At 46.9% G+C, this 18,479-nt stretch overlaps 1 protein-coding gene across 5 annotated transcripts in view; it reads right to left on the bottom strand.

Moving 5' to 3' along the window:
• ERG (ETS transcription factor ERG) overlaps positions 1 to 17,390 on the bottom strand; it is a 240,564-nt gene extending 223,174 nt beyond the window's left edge. For 2 of the 5 annotated variants that reach the window (XM_082728120.1, XM_082728124.1), the window contains exon 1: positions 2,247 to 2,713. The gene's annotated coding sequence lies outside the window, so the exon portion shown is untranslated. Of the gene's footprint in view, positions 1 to 2,246; positions 2,714 to 16,271; positions 16,531 to 17,296 lie in introns of those variants that run through there. The other 3 variants (XM_082728121.1, XM_082728119.1, XM_082728123.1) reach the window with 3 other exon arrangements.
• Between the last annotated feature and the right edge of the window lie 1,089 nt (positions 17,391 to 18,479).

The raw sequence follows: 18,479 nt of genomic DNA, 5'->3' as shown, positions 1-18,479 counted from the left end.
TAAGCTTGACACAGGCCACAGCCAACAGCACAGGAGCCCCTGGTCCTTTTATTTAAGAGGCAAGTGGAGGTCTTGACGCCCCACTAAGAAACTAGGTGTTCTGAAGAACGAAAGGACCCATTCAATCCAGTCCTCTCCTGAAATATCCCACACCACAAGAACAAAACTCAAAAGGTTTAATGAAGGTTCTACTCAGTCACAATGTATCAGTGAGTGTTGCCACATTTGGGGTGGCCAGATGCTTTGAAGACTCCCCCAGGACCATTCTTGGTCAACATAAAGAATAATTAAACTGGGTGTTGGTCTAAATTCCATGTGTTCAGAGAGTTTTCAAGCAAATCTGAGAAAAGAACAAAGGGCAGGAGCCTGTGGGGGCTGGCGATGGGGCCAGGGTAACAAACCTCATCCCTTTGAGGGGGGGACCCACAGCTGAGTGCCTGCAGAAAACACTCCAGCTAGGGTTTTGGAAAGGGGGGGTCGCTGGGAAGTGGTGTGACCACACGCCGTCCCTTTCTGTGTCCCCCATGGCGCCCCTCAACAATAATGGTAGTGGGCTTGAACATTTGCCCCCAAGTGTCTCCAGCCATACTCTCCGCTTTCTGGGTGGCATCCCTGAATCCAGCATGGAGTCAGATAGGCCAGCCTGAACCAGGGCCAAGCCAGGAAGAGAAAGAAAAATCAGGGACTGCGGTTGGCTTCTTTGCCAGGGAAAAATATGGCTCCTGTTAGTAGGGTCTCTTTCTCTCAAGTCAACGTGACAATATTCCTACGGAGGAGAAGTGTCCCTTTAAAAGAAACTTCCATTTATTACAGCACAGAACAAAATGGGGAGACATCTTCGCTTTCAAAAATCTTTTTTTTTCTTTTATTAAATTTAAATTCAATTAGCCAACATGTATCATTAGTGTTTGATGTAATGTTCAATGATTCATTAGTCTTATTTTCTTAAATCTTATTTTCTTAAAGATTCTTTAAGAAAGATTTCTTAAAGAAATCTTATTTTCTTAAAGATTTCGACTTTCCAGGATAAAAACACTTTTCAGAAGTCCCACTTATCTTGTGAGGGCTGGTATTTAGGTGTGGTTTCTTAGTATCCTGGAGCCTTCCCATACACAGACAGTAGGTGCCTCAGTCTCTGGAAATCCTTATAAGGAGATCAGCATAGAGCAGTCTTTTTCTACCTGAGTAGTCAGCAGGAGAGTAAAATTCAGTACAACCCAGGTCCTCCTCAGACTTCTGTGCATGAGGTTTAGGAAGAGACAGTTTAAAGTTCTCTCTAGGCTCTGGTCACACAGTTGTTCACAATACAGAATTATTGTGTATATGTATTATAATATCATGTTATATATATATATACACAACCTATGTAATATTATCTACATGCATATGCAATATTAATTACATTAACATTATATATATATACATTATGCATGTAATAATATACATGATTAATATGTAACATTATCTTACATCTATATGTAAGAGCTCACATCTAATTAAAAGATTGAGGGAGGGATAATGCCACACAGGAATCATATTGAATAAAACAGAGCCAAACAAGGGAACGAGTCTGAGATGACTTAGGAAATGAAACTTTAGGATATTTTCTCTTTCTGGATACAGAGGTGAGTGGGCTTGGTGTCCTCACTGACCCCGGTTCAGTAGGATCATCAACATTTTCTAAGCTGCGGGGCCATTTCGTAGTCAAAAGTCCCAGTGACTAAGTTGGAAGATACTCCCCAGGGGGAGCACAGTCAAGTCAGTGTGAGCTACAGTCGTGGAAGGTGGGAGAGATAGTTGACAATGTAGACACGTGTCACGTAAGTAAGGGTGCAGGCACATGCTGGCATATCATCTAACATGACTTTATTACCAAAAAAAGAAAACAAAACCACCCAGGTACCGATTTTACTACTATGGCATCCCCTGTGTGTGGAGTCATAGTGTGAAGAGGTATTTTGTGTGATTTTGAAGGGCAGGCATTCATCAACTTCCAAATCTGGGCTCCACGTGACCATGACATAGCCTTCGGTCATCCTGCCGCTCATGGTCAAAACTCTGACTGTGGGTCACCGCTGATTCAAACTCACGTCTGTCTCTAGGACATTAAAAAGAGCCCACTTGGAAAGAAGAACAGGGGAAAGTTTCAGGAAAGCAAGCTGTCCTAACTAGTTGGTTGCTTGCTTGGACTTAAACACCTCTTAAAACACAGACAACAAAGACAGAAAGAATCCACGCCAACGTACCTTTCGCATTGCAAATCCCGGGCACAGACAGTGCCAGGGCTGGGGCGGAGGGAGCCTCGGGGTCCTGCGGGGCAGTGGGGAGATGCTCGCATTACCCCTGCGATCTCCTGCCTGGACAGAAGCAAGCTTCCCCGTGATGTTCCAGAAGGAAGCGTACCAGCAGAAAATGCCGTTAACTCTTCCTCTGCCACGAGCTGGAGGTAAGCCTAAGTAAGCGACTTCATCCGTGTGCCTGCCTTCGTCCCAGTCACATCTCTCAGCAGGCCCTTCTAGAAGATCAGGGACGGTGTGCTCCCCAGGAGAACAAGAGGGTTACTTGTGGGGCTGCTCCTGGGCAGAAGAGACTCAAATGCAGCGCTAGAATCTTCCGGAGCTGTGCTGGTTTCACAACACACATTTCTCTCCCTTCCTAAGAATCTGGCTTTTCCCTCATGTACTTTTTTCCTATTTTCGGGATGGCTGGGTCGCTTCTAGTAACTCTGCTTGCGCGCCTCTGTCAGCCCCGGGCGTGGGCGGGCCCTTCCGACTCTGGTCTGCCTCACGGGACACTCACCCTCCGTCTCTGAGTCAGTTGCCTTTTCATGGAAATACTATTCAATGATCATTTTCATAAAAATTTGTGCTGGCGTAGTTTTGTTTCTCTTGACACCGGCCCAAGTGTTTTTCTCTGCTGATTGATTTTGGGTTTCAACTCAGCGTGTCTTTTTTGGTTGTTTATTTTTTAATATATTTCCATTTTTACGAAGGGGGAACTTGAGCGTCAATGTGATCCAGCTGCACCAGATCGGCAACACGACCCGCATTTATACGGCCGTCCAAGGGGGCAGGAAAGGGCCGTCTGCAGAAGCCAGAGGGCTGCTCCGGCCCAGATGCAGAAGGAAAGGCCGGCTTGCCAGGGGCTACCCCGGGAGTGGCCCTGGCTGCTTGTTTGGGAAGCGTGGGTGGGTGTTTCAGCAGTCCCTCTGATCTCACCCACCCCAAGTCTGAGAAGAATCCTACCACCTTTCCGCATGCAGCAAGAGCCTGTGGTCCTGGCAGGTTTAATGGAGCCCTTCGAGCAATACAAAGGGAGGGTCAACTGCCTTTCGCTTTATCCTTGTTTTCAGGCCGCGCTCTGGGGCAGATGCCCTCTCTTCTCCTTTACTTTCTTTTCTTTTTTTTTTTTTTTTTAAAGATTTTATTTATTTATTTGACACAGAGAGAGACAGAGACAGTGAAAGAGGGAACACAAGCAGGGGGAGCAGGAGAGGGAGAAGCAGGCTCCCTGCCTTCCAGCCCAGCAGGCAGCCGGCCAGGCCTGATGCGGGGCTCCATCCCTGTGTGCTGCAATCCTGACGTGAGCCGAAGGCAGACCCTGGACCCACGGAGCTACCCAGGCGCCCCGCCCTTTGTTTTCTTTTCTTTTTTTAATTTATTATTTTTAATAAACATATAATGTATTTTTATGCCCAGGGGTACAGGTCTGTGAATCGCCAGGTTTACACACTTCACAGCACTCACCATAGCACATACCCTCCCCAGTGTCCATATCCCCAGCCCCCTCTCACGTCCCCCTCCCCCACAGCAACCCTCAGTCTGTTTTTTGGGATTGAGTCTTTTATGGTTTGTCTCCCTCCCGATCCCATCTTCTTTCATTTTTTCTTTTCCTACCCCCCAGCCCCCCCAGCATTGCATCTCCACTTTTATTTCCTTAAACAGAAGCTTTTTTAAAGCTAAGCCCGGGCATTGTGTATTCCCAAGGAGGCTAAAATCAGTCCTCGGAGGATCACTCTTTTCATGCAGAAAGTACAGATTATACCTGAAGGCAGGTATACATCTACACGTATAACGTAAAAATTCCAAAACACATACACAGAGCGTCTGGGATGGTAGATTCGTGTGTGGGAGAAAGGAGGATTAGGGGGAAAATGTCTGAAAAGACTCCGTCTGCAGCGGACTGGTCAGGAAAAAAAGTTGAAAACACCAGCGTAAGCCTATGGGTACCTGCATCACAAGACATCGTTTCTTCTCCCAAGGGGTTTAGCGCCAAAGCCTCAGTGACAAGTAAATGCTGTCCACACTGAGTCCCATCTGCTCAGGATGTCCCCATCACTATTCCTATAAGGGCAGTGCTATCCCTGACATGCTCTTTTACCAAGAGCTCCCACACACATCACGTCTTGCTTTAGAATCCAGTGGGTGTCGAGCACAAGAAACAAAACCAAAGAGAAACCGAAAAATGAAAAAGCGCAGAAATAAAGAGCTAATGATCTGAGACAAATGAAGCCGATGCGGGTCCTTACTCAAAAACCTCATCCTAGTTTTTACATATGTACCAACTGAAGATTTCTCAGGACATCTTTTCATTCCGTATTAAGTATCCAAGGCAGCAGTCTTTGCCTTGCCTCAGTCTGTTACGAATCTTGCTTATTCCGAAAGAGAAGCATGCATTTAACGTTCTCAAATACATGATATGCAATTCTTATTCACTTGCTTGGAGCAAAGACTAAAAACTAGTGTTCGGGCTTGCTTCCCTTGCCAGTGCAAACATAACGAATTCTGATTCTCATTTCCACTACTTCTTTAATCTAGAGTGGACCAGAATTCATTCCCCACGTCTCAGGACATAGCCTGTATTTCCAGCAGGGCCAGCCATGATGCTGCGGCACGTCCCCCCGACCTGAACTGGCCAGGATCTTGCGGAACAAAGAGATGGAGTCGTTGTACTCCTCGTCTCTGAAGTTACGTGCATCAGCATCGCCCGCTATAGAAATAACACAGCGACAAGCTCAAAGTGTAATTTGTGGAACACACACAGTAAGTGGGATGTGTTTTCTGTCCTAAAAATCCCAGACAAGGGCGGACTTAAGAATAATTTTCAAAAAATCAGGAAGTCTGCGAAAATCCCCCCATTGTCTTATAAAGACTGTGCGCTGCTCATCAAATCTCCTAAGTCCTCGGGGTTCCTCCCCCACCAAAGAGGTCCCCGGACCTGCCTCCTAATGGCCAAAGCCAAAGAACGCAGGCACCTGCCTCTAGCAAATCCACTCCGATTCCCTCTCATTCCCAGACACAAATTTCCATGAAAACCAGACAGAGGACAGAAAGCGCAGTAGGGTTTTCCAAAATTGCTTCAGATCTGCAGCCTGATTTCATTAGACTCACCGACTTGTTTCTTTGAGCCCCTGTGCGTGCCCACGGCAGGTGAAATGTCCCTGGCACTCTCGTCTACACCGACACAGTTCACAGGCTTAAGGAAACCCGCCCCACATGGAGAGAGAGATAGGAGACTGTGGTGCTGAGGGGGACAGGGGGCCGCCCAGGGGGCCGCAGGAAGAGGGAGGCACTTAGTGATACCCCGAACCCTTGACAAGGTAGCTCTACGAGGTGCTACTTGTCATGTCGCTGAACCCTCCCCCATCATCCCAGAGCATACGAAAGCTGTTCGGCCCAGAGGAAAAATTCTACGGTTGTCGTTATTAACCCAAGTCTAACTAAAGATCGCAGCTTCCAGGAGCACACGTTGGCCATTTCACACCTGCAAACACCCAACCTGGGAAGCCGGTGGGGAAAGCATTTGGGACAGGGGTAGCAAACCCGCTGGCTTTCTGTCCCCTCCGTCACATGACAGTCCTGCCTTCAGCACATTGTCTCCGAGGTCCTCCCAGATGAAGGGGCAAGGACCCAGTGCAGAAGTGACTGAACACAAGCCTTCCCTTGCGAACCACCCGGCCAGCCTCAAGTTCTGGTTGCCAGCAGTGACATGGATTTTCCCCCAAGACTCCAAGCACACGTGGCTTACATCAACGTGGTCTCGCACCCACGCTCTGTAGAGCCCCCTAGCCTCGTACATTCTCATATTTACACATGTTCACGGCGCGGAACCCCAGGCGAATTACTGAAGAAGATTTAATGTGCTTCAGACTTCTCAAATAGAATTTGGACCTTAAATTAAACGCGTACTCCCGCAGGAAACCGGGAGGCAGAACGCAGCCCACGACATCGGGTGCACAGGCAGTAGCCCCAGAATAGAACTTCAGTTTACCTCTGGAAGGAACTCACGTGGTGGCCCAGGCTCTGTGGTGAACAGAACAGGATTTGACTGCAAAACTGCTTTTGTGGGGTGCCTGGGTGGCTCAGTGGGTTAATCAGGTCATGATCTCTGGGTCCTGGAATCGAGCCCAGCATCGGACTCTCTGCTCAGCAGGGAGCCTGCTCTTCCCCCCACCCCCGCGCCTGCTTCTCTGCCTACTTGTGATCTCTATCTGTCAAATAAATAAATAAAATCTTTTAAAAAAGACTGCTTTTGTTACCCACATTTGAAAACAGGGGAGACAACTGCACGCAAGATATTTATGTATTTACATATTTATATTCCTATATTTATAAAGGTATTCTTGCTTTTTGGGTTGTCCCTCCATGGACTTCCTGGGAAGCATTCCAGCCACCAGAGATGGGCCACGGCATAGACGAGAACACACAGCCCCGTTCGTTAGTTCTGAAGTTTTGGGGTTTTGTTTTTGTTTTTTTTTTTTTTAAATAAATCCCAGTATCCTTTGTCTCTTGTGTTCGGCTGCCAATAGCTGTACAAATGAGGTGTTAAATTTGATATAGGGATTTAGAGGGGAGAAAAGCCACATGCATTTTACTTAACACACTTTTGGGGTTTTTTTGTTTGTTTCCTTACAGTAAGCATTGCCCACTGGGAACAACCCAGCAGAACAAGGACAGGGAAATTCCCTTATCACGCACTGGTGATAATGAGAGCAAACCATTTATAAGGGAACACAGACGAGGAGTTTGCGGCAGACCAGGCACAAGCGCTGAAAACAAATTTCTTATTCAGGGAAATGTGAATGAGTAAGAACCTACAGTGAGTTTTTTTTTTATTTTGCATAAAAATTAAATCTGAACTCTAAAGCATGCATATGGTAAAGAGCTAAGTTATTCAAAGACACATCACACATAGCACGCTGATAATACCAAGTAGCATATGAACGACATGACTGACTTAGACTTTGCCATAAACTTGCGTGTTACCTAAAGAGGGACAGGCCTTCTTAGGAGATGCTGTGTGAACACGGGCTCTTGAAAGTTAACCCTACGGCGGTCCACTTCACAGATGTTCTTTCTTTTGCAAGGATAACAGCACCTCAAGAATGCTATTCTTCTGAGCGCCTGGGCGGCTCCGTCATTAGGTGTCTGCCTTCAGCTCAGGTCATGATCCCAGGGCCCAGGGATCGAGCCCCGCACCTCACCACATTGGTGGGGGGGGGTCTCTGCTCAGCAGGAAGCTTGCTTCTCCCTCACCCACTCTCCCTGCTTATGTTCTCTCTCTGGCTGTGTCTCAGCCAAACAAATAAATAAAAACTTAAAAAAAGAAGAAGAAAAATACTATTCTTCCGAATGAAAAATTGCATTATTCTCAAGAAACTGTCCATATGCCAGGCAAGAAATATGTCATCATCCTGGAGTTATCTTTAAACAGGGAACATGCGAGTAAGATTTTTACTCATGAAGTTGTCAGAGCGTGATTCCAATAAAAGCAGCACTATGCGTTACCAGGCATGCGAAGCTTCTGCCTGAAAGTATTTATTTTGCTCTTTAAAAGTATGTAGTGAGTCAACAGGAAATTATATATACGTCTTCCCTCCAATTAGAAAACTGCAAATTTAGTACTAAATATGTCATGCTAGCCTCCCATTTTTTTATTGCTATCTTATCTGGCTCCACAGTGATACTCTGGATGAGATCCAAAGGAGACACCAAGTCACAACATTCTACTCCTGTGATCCAGTTATAGGATGGGTTTCGTGTTACTGATTATGTTAAATATGAACGCCTAGCCGAAGATTCTGAACCTGCCCTGCGTCATAATACAGCAGGCACCCTTGAAATACGGTGGGTCCAGACTGAGATGTGTTGTGAGTCCAAACGCCACACTGGAATTGGAAGATTTAACGTAAAACATAATAATACAAAAAGCCTCGCCAATAGTTACAGGCATTCCATTGAAATGATACCGTGTTGGACATGGTGTATTACATGAAATCGATTATTAAAATTAATTTAACTGGTTTTTCTTTCTAATGTAGCCGCTGAAAAATTTAAAAACTGGCTACTGATAATTTCACTACGGCTACTGGAAAACGTAAGACTAACCAGAGACACGCACTCTTTTCTCCATCCAGCGCTGCTGTCTCCACCTTCCACTTGCCTCTGCCTCTCTGCCTCCTGCTCCCTTCTTGTCACTTCCAGGAGGCGGCCCCCTGCTCTGACCGACGGAATTCTGGACAGCAGAGCCCCTGCCTGGGTTCCGAACTCCATTCTGCGAGTTCTTACCCTCTGCGTAACTCCGGCCTCCGCACTCCCAAACCTCACTCTGCTCTTCTGGAAAACGGACACAATAAGGGCCCCTCCTTCCAAGAGCCGTGCTGAGGCTGAGGGTGAGGGTGACCGCGACAACACACGCCCCTGGCCTGCACCATCGGGTGTGGACACCGTCGGTTACAATCTTCCAAACCACACTCTCCCTTCCCTGTTGCCAGATCATTTCATTCCCTACATTTTAACTTCACACTTGGGATACTAAAGTAAGTGTCTACACTGGTGGTCCCAACACCGGGAGGGCTGGGTAGTTCTTGTGCTACATGACCCAGACACTCCCAATGCTCCATGCTCCAAGCACCTACTAGCACCCCCACCCGCCCCCCCCACACACACACCGCCTAGATGGCACTGCACAGCTCCAATGCCTCGTCCTTCCGGAAGCATCTCCGACCTCTCTGATCTTCCTATGGTGTGGTTTAGATCATTCTTGCACCATTTTTGTAAGATGGGCTATTTTATTCATACTCTACCCTGTTTAAAAAAAAAAAAAAAGATTTAAAGTGATCTACAAGGATATATGCAATATAACAAGGCTTTTAAGAATTCAGAAGTCGATGCACAATAAATACTATAGGTAGAGCCAAAGAGAAACAAGGGTCAGAGCGGAGACAGCAGGTGAGAACGCAGATGTCCGGCAGGCAGGCAGTGGGGGCCACGCGTGAAGCTGGGCCATCCCGCCAAAGGCTCACCCGTGCACTCCTGATGCAGAGACTAAAAATGAAGTTCTCCTCTCAGTCCCTACGAGATCAGGGTCTGGGTCGTGGGATAAGAAGCTCACCTTTCTTCTCTTATTTTGTATGGTCTTTGCCATCACCCCCAAATAGCACGTCAGAGCCCTTGACACAGAAACCTCACAGGGGCCACTCCCTCTGTCACAGAGGGGGCCGTGGCTCGCCGTCACACCAGCCTGGTCTGAGCCAGTGACACTAGAGCCACTTTTGTTAGCATATGAAGTCACCACTCTCTAGATCTCGTGGCACGTGGCTTCCCCCCTCTCTAAACCCCGTGGCACATGGCTTCACTCCCCTCTTATTCCCTTTCCGTATTTCATCTTCCTCAAGGTGTAACCTGAGGCTTCCCCACCGTGCCCTCCCTGCGAGGCGTCTTGAGTAGAAGATCAGGCAACAGCATGACAGTCTAAGAGGCAGGGTGCCATTCCCGGATACCGTCTGCACGCTCTAGTCTCTCTCCCTGCACTTGCCTTTCCGTGACCCTGAATGCCCCTCTTCCGCTGGAGTCCTGAGCCTTCACAGCCTGGATCAGATCTGACCACAGACCAGGGTCTGCCCATCGGCATTCCCAGCATTCCTGGGCGTGCTTCTTCTCTTGCATCAACTTCCACCTGCAGACATTGACCCCGAGACACTGTTTTCCGAGTGAATATGTATTAGCTACGTGGAGTGGAAAGGGCTAGAGTTTTGTTTCCACATTGTCAATACGATCAGTTGATAAAAAGACGGGGCGACTGGATGGCTCAGTCAGCTAGGCATCTGCCTTCAGCTCAGGTCATAATCCCAGGGTTCTGGGATCAAGTCCCGCATCGGGGTCCCTGCTCTGTGGAGAGCCTGCTGCTCCCCCTGCTTGTGCTCTCTCTCTCTACCTCTCTCTCCTACCCGCTCTCTGAAAGATAAATAAAATCTTAAAAAAAAAAAAAAGAATAATTCAAGTGGATCACTAATTCTGGGAGTCAGACAAGTAGATAGGTAAGCTCCGTGCTGTAATTTTCAGGCTTTCCCGCATATTTACAGCTGCTCCTCCAATCTCCAGACATATCCAGTGCCTTCGTAGTCTCAGATCAACCCATGTTCCCCAAGTCTCTCTGTGGCCAGTGCTCTCATGCAATAGGTGATCCAGAAGTTTTGACTGGGAAATGTGTCCCCAGGTTGCTTAAAATTAATAAAGAAAATTTAACATGATAGGATGCTTCATTTTTGCAAAAAAAAAAAAAAATTATGTTGATGCTAATTATTTATAAAGGTGTTGATAATATACATAGGAATGTATCCCTTTCTCTGCCTCCTGATAGCTTACTGTGGGGTTACATACTTATGGGATGATTTTAATTTTTTTTATTTTAAAGATTTATGTTTCTATTTGAGAGAGAGAAAGCTCACACGAGTTGGGGGTGCAGAGAAGAGGGAGAAAGAATCTCAAGAAGACTCCCCACTGAGCACAGAGCCTGACATGGGGCTCGATCCCTTGATTCTGAGATCATGACCCAAGCCGAAACCAAGAGTTGGATGCTGAGCCAACTGGGACACCCTGGGTTGATTTTATCGACTTACCTCTGGTTTTACAATTTTAGTATGGAGTAACTGGGAGAAACTGTACTTGTGAGGCACTCTGTTTAACCACCTGTGTTTAGAAGTCTTAGAAAACTGCAAAAACAAATCAAATTTTGTCATGAGCTATGAGGGTAAGCCACCTCAGAACCGACAGTTTTGGCTATGAGAGCCTCTCGATTTGAAACTTGAAGCAACACTCGATCATCTCCTCCACTGCCCTCACAGTAGGGTCTTTTGGGAGGTTTCAGAACTTGGAGTAAATACTGGTAATATGCTGACTTAACATGCCTTCTCCAGGAAAGACCCACGATATTCCCTGGTATCTGATCTTTATTGTCATTATTTCTATTTTAGAACTCTGTAGTGAAGTAAATTTTACCGCCAGGGCCAAAGAGACTAGAAAGTACTTTTCGATACTGAAGAGGCAAATTTTCCTCCACTTTTGCTTATTCTGTCATCTTGCCGCTGAATCTTGCACTGCGAAAAGAGCAAGCCTTGCACAAGACAAGTTTAAATTTTGTGCAATTAGAGACCCAGATTTGTAAATCTGGCAGCAGGCACACATCAGCTTTGCGAGGTTGGATATAATTTTAATGAGAAAGCATTCGAAGCATGAGATCTTCTTAGAATGTTCCCGAGCTAGCAGTCAGCTTCTTTTCTCCATGTTTTTCTCTCACTTCCTCATAAAAGAAACTTCAGCTTTCTAATACATTTCATTTAAAAGTTTTATGTTGACATGGTAAGTGTCAGTGGCTTGTGTTTCCAAACATTTCGTTTTACCAGCACGTACTTGTGTTACTAATTACGCTCAGCTTAGGTCTATGTAAGCCCATGCAAGGATCCCGAAGTTCACCTTGTCCCCTCCTGGGGTCCAAAGTTTTGCCTTCCCAGACAATGCCATAGGGGTCCCCGCCCCCTCCCACCACGAAGACATCTCCCATTCTCCTCTCAGACGCCCTAGAGCCTCATTCATTCCGGCCTCAAGCAGAATTCCCAGCCTCAGGGAGCATAGAAGAGGCAACAGCACTTTCTCCATGGTCAAGTCCAGTGAATTTATTCTGTTAAGGCAATGGGTCATTAAAAGATATGGTAAGACCTTGGGTTTCTCTATTGTTCCAAAGAGCACAGGATCGGATGACCATCTTCATTCAGACAGCAAGGTGAACACCACCAGCGAACCCTTTCTCCACCAAGCAGTTTATGACTACACCCAACATGGTTACACACACTTCCCTGCCTGGAACACTCCAATTCAGTATTTCTTTTCCTTTGCAACTTTCACTAAGTTACTAAGCCCCAAGAATCCATAACCTACACTTCTGCTCCATCACAGAGAAAATGAATCTCTCTACCAGGAGTGGGGAATCACTTAACAGAAATATGGCAATGACAGTACATCGCCGAACAGGCCTTCCCTCCCTTGCTCCCCTGCACCCAGACTGAGAAGCAAACACACATCTTTGCTTTTTTTTTTTTTTTTAAGATTTTATTTATTTATTTGACACAGAGAGATCACAAGTAGGCAGAGAGGCAGGCAGAGAGAGAGAGGAGGAAGCAGGCTCCCTGCTGAGCAGAGAGCCTGATGCGGGACTCGATCCCAGGACCCTGAGATCATGACCTGAGCCGAAGGCAGCGGCTTAACCCACTGAGCCACCCAGGCGCCCACATCTTCGCTTTTAAATTAAGATTTGGGAGCTTTTACCAATCCCTTAACTAAGTGAAAATTAGAGTTTCCTGCTATTAAAAAATGTCACCACACATGAGCCTGTTTTCTTTCCTATTCATTGGAGAGATGCTTTTCTCCCCCTTCCAGTGGGAATAATTATGGAAATAATATTATTCCTAAAAGGAATCCCATATGAGACACCAGTGTATATGAAGATCTCATTCGCACTACAACAATGCAAAATCAAAAGGAAGGAGCCACAGATCTCGTTTTTAAAAACGTTTAGACATGCTAGCAATTTGTCCTAGATCAGATCTGACATTCAGTTCTTTAAGAGTATAATAATAAAAAAAAAAACCTGCTGTATTTTAATTCAAATAGTTTATTTTACACACTTCAAGGATATTTCAAGCTTCACGTGCATAGAAAAAAAGTCACATAACTAAACTAACTTTGCACATACTTTTGAACATACACGAACTCAAGGTAACTGAACCCTTTACTTTCATTGTCAAATTACTATTTCTCATACACAATCAGGGTCTTCGAGATTATGACATGTCACTATAAAAATAGAAGAACTTAAAAGTTAGTTTAAATCTAAAACTTAGACCATTCTTAGACACACCCTTTAATTTCTTGGTGTCGTCTACATTTTACTTACACTTAAATTTAGCAAAGTAATTTTAGATCGCCTGCCTTCACTACCTTCTCTAGATTTGCAATGTTACAAACATGAAACATTGAATCCTCTCTCCTTTAAGTACCAAAATGTTACAAATAAAAGGTAAAATTGAAAGAGAAATTCCTCCCTGGAACACTGGTTCAGAGGCTAGTCCAATCATAGGAAACTCCTGTTGTTTATCTATAGACCAGCTTTGAATCAATTCACGTGAGGTGTATATTGACAACGCAAAACACATAACTAATTAACTGACTGCTAATAAGCCACCTGGAAGTGCAAAGAAGCACCACGGAGAAGGCCATCGTGAGCACCAACAATACGGAGGGATGGTTGGTAGACCTTGTGTGTAAACGATCACCAAATACGGCAGTGCCGCTAAGTCCGCCCAGCCCTCCAGCTCACACTGCTGTAACCAGCTCTCCAAATTGCCTGAAATTGTGTCCAAAATACTTGAATACTCCTATTGCGTCAGCTTGTTTTTCTTACCAATGCCTCTCCAGAGTTTTTAATATTGTTTCAAATTCAAAGTGTAGATCATAAATTAAAAGCTGTATCTCGAAGGATTATATTCCCCAGCGCCTCCCCCCCACTCCCACCCAACCCCACTCATCCCCCTGCAAAGTCGAGGAATCCTTACATGCAAAAGGGAAAGAAAACAGAGCCCCTTTCCTACTCCCCTCCTCATTGGAAAAGCTTGCCTGGGGAGCAAAGGGTGATGAAGTCAGGAGATGACCTCTTCATCTCTTTACCTGCATTTAGAGAGATCAACTCCCACCCTAAATGGAGAAGCATCAAAAGGCTGGGATTTTGCTCATGGTGACTTAAGTTACCTTGACCGCATCTTGCTTCCCAGGCTCTATGAGTCTCATTAGACACATGCAGGTGTCTCTATGTCAACACCTCCTGAATGGAGTTCTATGAAATAGCACGCAGCACTGACATTTATTCAACCTGACAATGTCTCCCCACCACCATGTATCATATGACGGAGGCTGACCTTCTATCCTTTTCCACCAGCGAGTAGGAAAAGCATTAAGAAATGATGGCGCCTCTGTGTTGGGAAGAAATAAATTCCCCTTTTATTATTTCATGTTCTTGTTGTGTAAGCATAACTAATCAGAAAAAAAAATCAGAGCTAATAATAATTTTAGAGAAAAAAATGGAAAGTTTTCTAGTATTTATTTACCTACAACATGACACATGATCTATTCCACACATGCACAGTATACATACAATATTTTTGAACAGCACCTAAGTTAAAAATCTTTTTTTTTTTTTCAGAGATGCTTAACTTCTTACCTATATATCTGACATTCCACTGGGGTCTTAGCCCTCACCACAAATAAAACACCTGATTTTATAAGATAGAAATTCAAAAAGATTTTTCTTTAGCGCCAAAAGAAAACATGGGGGGGGGTCTTTTTATACACAGGTACAAACATAACCCCATAGTCCATTCAAATGGTAAATTCTGATTTTCAAAATGTTAGCTAAAGGAGGAATCTCAGATTAAATCCCCAAGCACTTATCAGGAAATAACAGACACATGTAAAATAATGTATCACAATTCTGTCCTGAAATTTTAAAAAATAAAATGAAGTAATGACAAAGTGTTAGGAAAGGGGAGAAACTGTAATTTTAAGTGGTGCTGGAATTACATATTCTTCAACATATAAATCAAAAGCTACGATGCCCATTCGCCCGTTTAGTGTAATTTCCAGAAGTCATTGACTTGAATGGAAGCTAGAATTACCAAACCGCAAACAGCATGGGTGATGAGGGTAGCACTCATAAAACCTTTCTTTAGAATTATAAAACTTTACATATTAGCCACAAGTTTGCATAGCTCATCCCGTTTCCACTAGATTTGTAATTTCAGCGGTATGATTAGCTCATTCATAATTTAACACCCAGTGAAGTAATTTTTCTGGTTAGATTTTTACATAACTTCTGTTGCCTGGTCTTCCCACTGATGAAGGAGCTGACCCAAGCTGATGCCCGCAGAGCAAGGGTTAACTCCAGGAATGTGACAGTTCTCTGGTGATAAGGTGATGGGGAGCTGAGGTCGGTCAAGGGCTCTAAACTACTTGGAGAGAACTGAAAATACTCAAAAGTGGTTCCGATGATAAATAAAGTCTATGTTATGTCACCCAGGGAAAAATACAGGGCTTTTTATACTCACATTGAAAGTTTTTTGAACTACAGAAACTACAGAAACACGGCAGGGTGAAATCTGTGGCCCATATGAATACGGTCTTTTGAAGGGTAAACGAAATTATCCTTGTATCAACGAAGAGTTGTATTAAGTCCACATCTGCATTAAAATTGTATATCCATTTTATTAGGCAGTCCGGTCTGCTATTAATAATAGTATGTAAGTTTATGCTTAAAAATACTAAAAATAACTCCCCACAGTCCTTTTTGCAAAACACCTATCAATATATAATAGCGGCAAATGGATGACGTATTTTAGATACCAAGGCTAGCTGGTTAAAAAAAGAATTACAGGTTACATTTTTAAACATGCCGAGCACCCCAGTTAAGGTGGCAAACTGTAAGCACGGAAACCAGCTCCCCCAGCTCCTGCTGCGCTCTGAGGTGTCAGAACGTGAAAACACAGAGTCAGAGGGGGGTGCAGGAAGACAGAGCCCGGGCTTCCCGGCCGCCGTCGGAGCGGGAGTCCACGCATGCAAGCACGACCCTGGGTGACAGCCCCGTCCGCACCTGGTCCCTGCATTCAGCCAAGAGCGGTCTCTAACGCCCCATCTGCCCCCAGTCGAGACAAGAACGAGTAGGCTTCGGCTCGGTACCCAGATGAGCCCCCGCCGGTTTCGGGGTCCTGCTCCTCTCCATCCGGCCCCGACCCCGCGCGCCCTCGGGGTCCCCGGCAGCAGCGAGCCTTCCGTCCCGGCGTCGCACACCCCACCTGTCCCCGCGCCGTCGGAAGGGCCGGCCACCCCGCCGCGTCCTCGCGGCCGCCTGAGCGGGAGCCGGGCAGAGCGCGGGGCCGCCGGACTTACCGGACGCGAGCGCCGCCGTCGGGGAGGGCGTGTCCCGCACGTGCGTGTCCGCGCGTGTCCGCGCCCGCGTGTGCCCGAGCGCGTGCCTGGCGGTGCGCGCCGAGCCGGGCCGCACTGACTCCCGGGGCGCCGACGGGCTCAGCCCATGGTGTGGGCGCCGGCCTCGGGGAGGCTCCGGCTCCCGCCAATCGCCGAGCAGGGAGGCCGCCCCGACGCGCGACCCGCGATCCGGGGGGTGCGCGCCGGGGGCGGGGCGCGGGGGCGCGAGTGTCCGAGTGCGCGTGGGTGTGCGCGCGTGGGTGTGCGCGCGTGGGTGTGCGCGGGCGGGGAGCCCGGCGGCGCGGGCAGGTCCTGCGCTGCCGGGTTCAGGACGGAGCCGGCGGCTGGCGGGCGGGGGGGAGGAGGACGAGGAGGAGGAGGAGGAGCAGCTGCTCCCGCGGAGCCTGGGACGACGTGCGCGCCGAGCCCGGCCCCGCAGGAGAGGAACCCGGGACGCGCCTCCAGGAGGGGACTCGAGAGGACGGGGGCGCGGCGCGGGGAGAGCCGCGGACATGCCTGCGCCTGGAAACTCGGGGTCGCTTTTGGTGAGCAGCAGCATTTTCCCCCAGCCTCAGCCACGACAGACAGGAGAAATAATAAAAGAACGGGTTGCTGCCGTAGAAGTTTAAAATAACCACTGACTGCCTTGGACAGACTGAGGACGGAGAGACGCGGTGCCAAGGTTCCGCCGACTTCGGGGGACCCGGAGTCGCTGCGTGCGCGCCCCGGGAGCCAGAGCCGAGCGCGGGGACCTGCCGGCGGCCGCGCGGCGCGGGACGGTGCGAGGACGCCTGGGCGCGAGCCACCCCGGCCTGACGCGCGGACGCGGTGACAGCAGCCCCCGTGAGAACCGTGTCCGCAAAATACAGCTTCCAAGAGGGGGAGCCGCGAGGTTCTGCTCCTTGGCCTCGGCCTCGGGGGCACTGTGCTGGGACCCTCCAGATGTTCTAGTTTATCAGCGACCCTGACCTCAAAATCGCGCTTACCTGAGGGCTGCCGCTCCTCACTCACGCGGGTCCCACGGGGGCTGTCGCGACCGTCCCTGCGTGATCGCTACGAACCCATCGCAGAGCGTCCTCTCGCTCCCTCGCCCCTTTCCGACCGACCGAGTGAAAACTACTCATGTCCCTCCCTCGCCAAACTTTAACAGCCAAGAATTTCAGCAAACGGCCAGAAAGAAAGCGAAGTCCCCCCCCCCACCCCAAGGGAAGGGAGGGAATAAGCACTCCTTTAATTTGAAAAATAATAATTAAAACTCCCTCAACTTTTAAGGCCGGGCAACATAATCTATTAATTGGTCGCTATTAACATGCCGTTTTATTGACCATAGCACACAGAAGTCTGATTGTGAAGGAGGAGTGTTTTCAATGAAAGTAGAGTTATTTTAGCTGCAGACGTGTTTACATTTCTGTGGTTTAGTCTATAACTTTCTCTTTTTCTTGCTGCAGAATTCTGCTCCATGAAGCAAAGCCCTTAGCTCCCAGACATTCCAAAAAGTCTGCCAAAATAATAGAAAAAAGAGAGAGAAGAAAAAACACACAGAGACCCCCAAGTCTGGGTCAGGCTCAGGGTTGTAAGTGGGCATCATGAGTATACCCCCTCCCCACACACTTTCCAGTTGAAAAAAAAAAAAAAGCCTTCAGGGCTCCATTTCCTGTTTGCTGGAGGAAAAAAATGGGTCTAAGCAGCTGAGTTTTAAAACTGCCTTCCCCAGGACCTATAGATTCTGAGAGGATCTTTAACCCTAAAGATGCCAAAACGTACTCATTAATTTGACAATCTGCCGTTACAGACTCTCCAAGGAAGTGTTTCTTTTTTAAATGGGTAACTTTCATGAAACTATAAATCTGTTTTTAGGAAATTTCCTGAACAAACACACACATCATGATAGATGAGATACAGGACACCTCTCCTTCGGGGGCCAAGAGAAGATACCAATAAAAATAAGCAGTGAAAACAGAATAAGCTTCTGACAAGAATGCATCATTTTCTTAAAGACCTATACAAAGAATGGAATGCATGTTAAAAGGTGCACATTTAGAGGGTCGGGTCAATTTGTATCATCTGTGCTAGAACTGTCGTCTGCAAAATCGATAGATTCTTTTCCATTGCTCATTGCTACCATAGTAGTCACAATACTGCAGTTTATGTGGTCTTAAATAATGTCCT

This window comes from Mustela nivalis (assembly GCF_964662115.1).
Source record: "Mustela nivalis genome assembly, chromosome: 1".
Taxonomy (NCBI): Eukaryota; Metazoa; Chordata; class Mammalia; order Carnivora; family Mustelidae; genus Mustela; species Mustela nivalis.
Note: the sequence above shows the minus strand (reverse complement) of the source record. Positions and strands in the feature narration are given on the sequence as shown.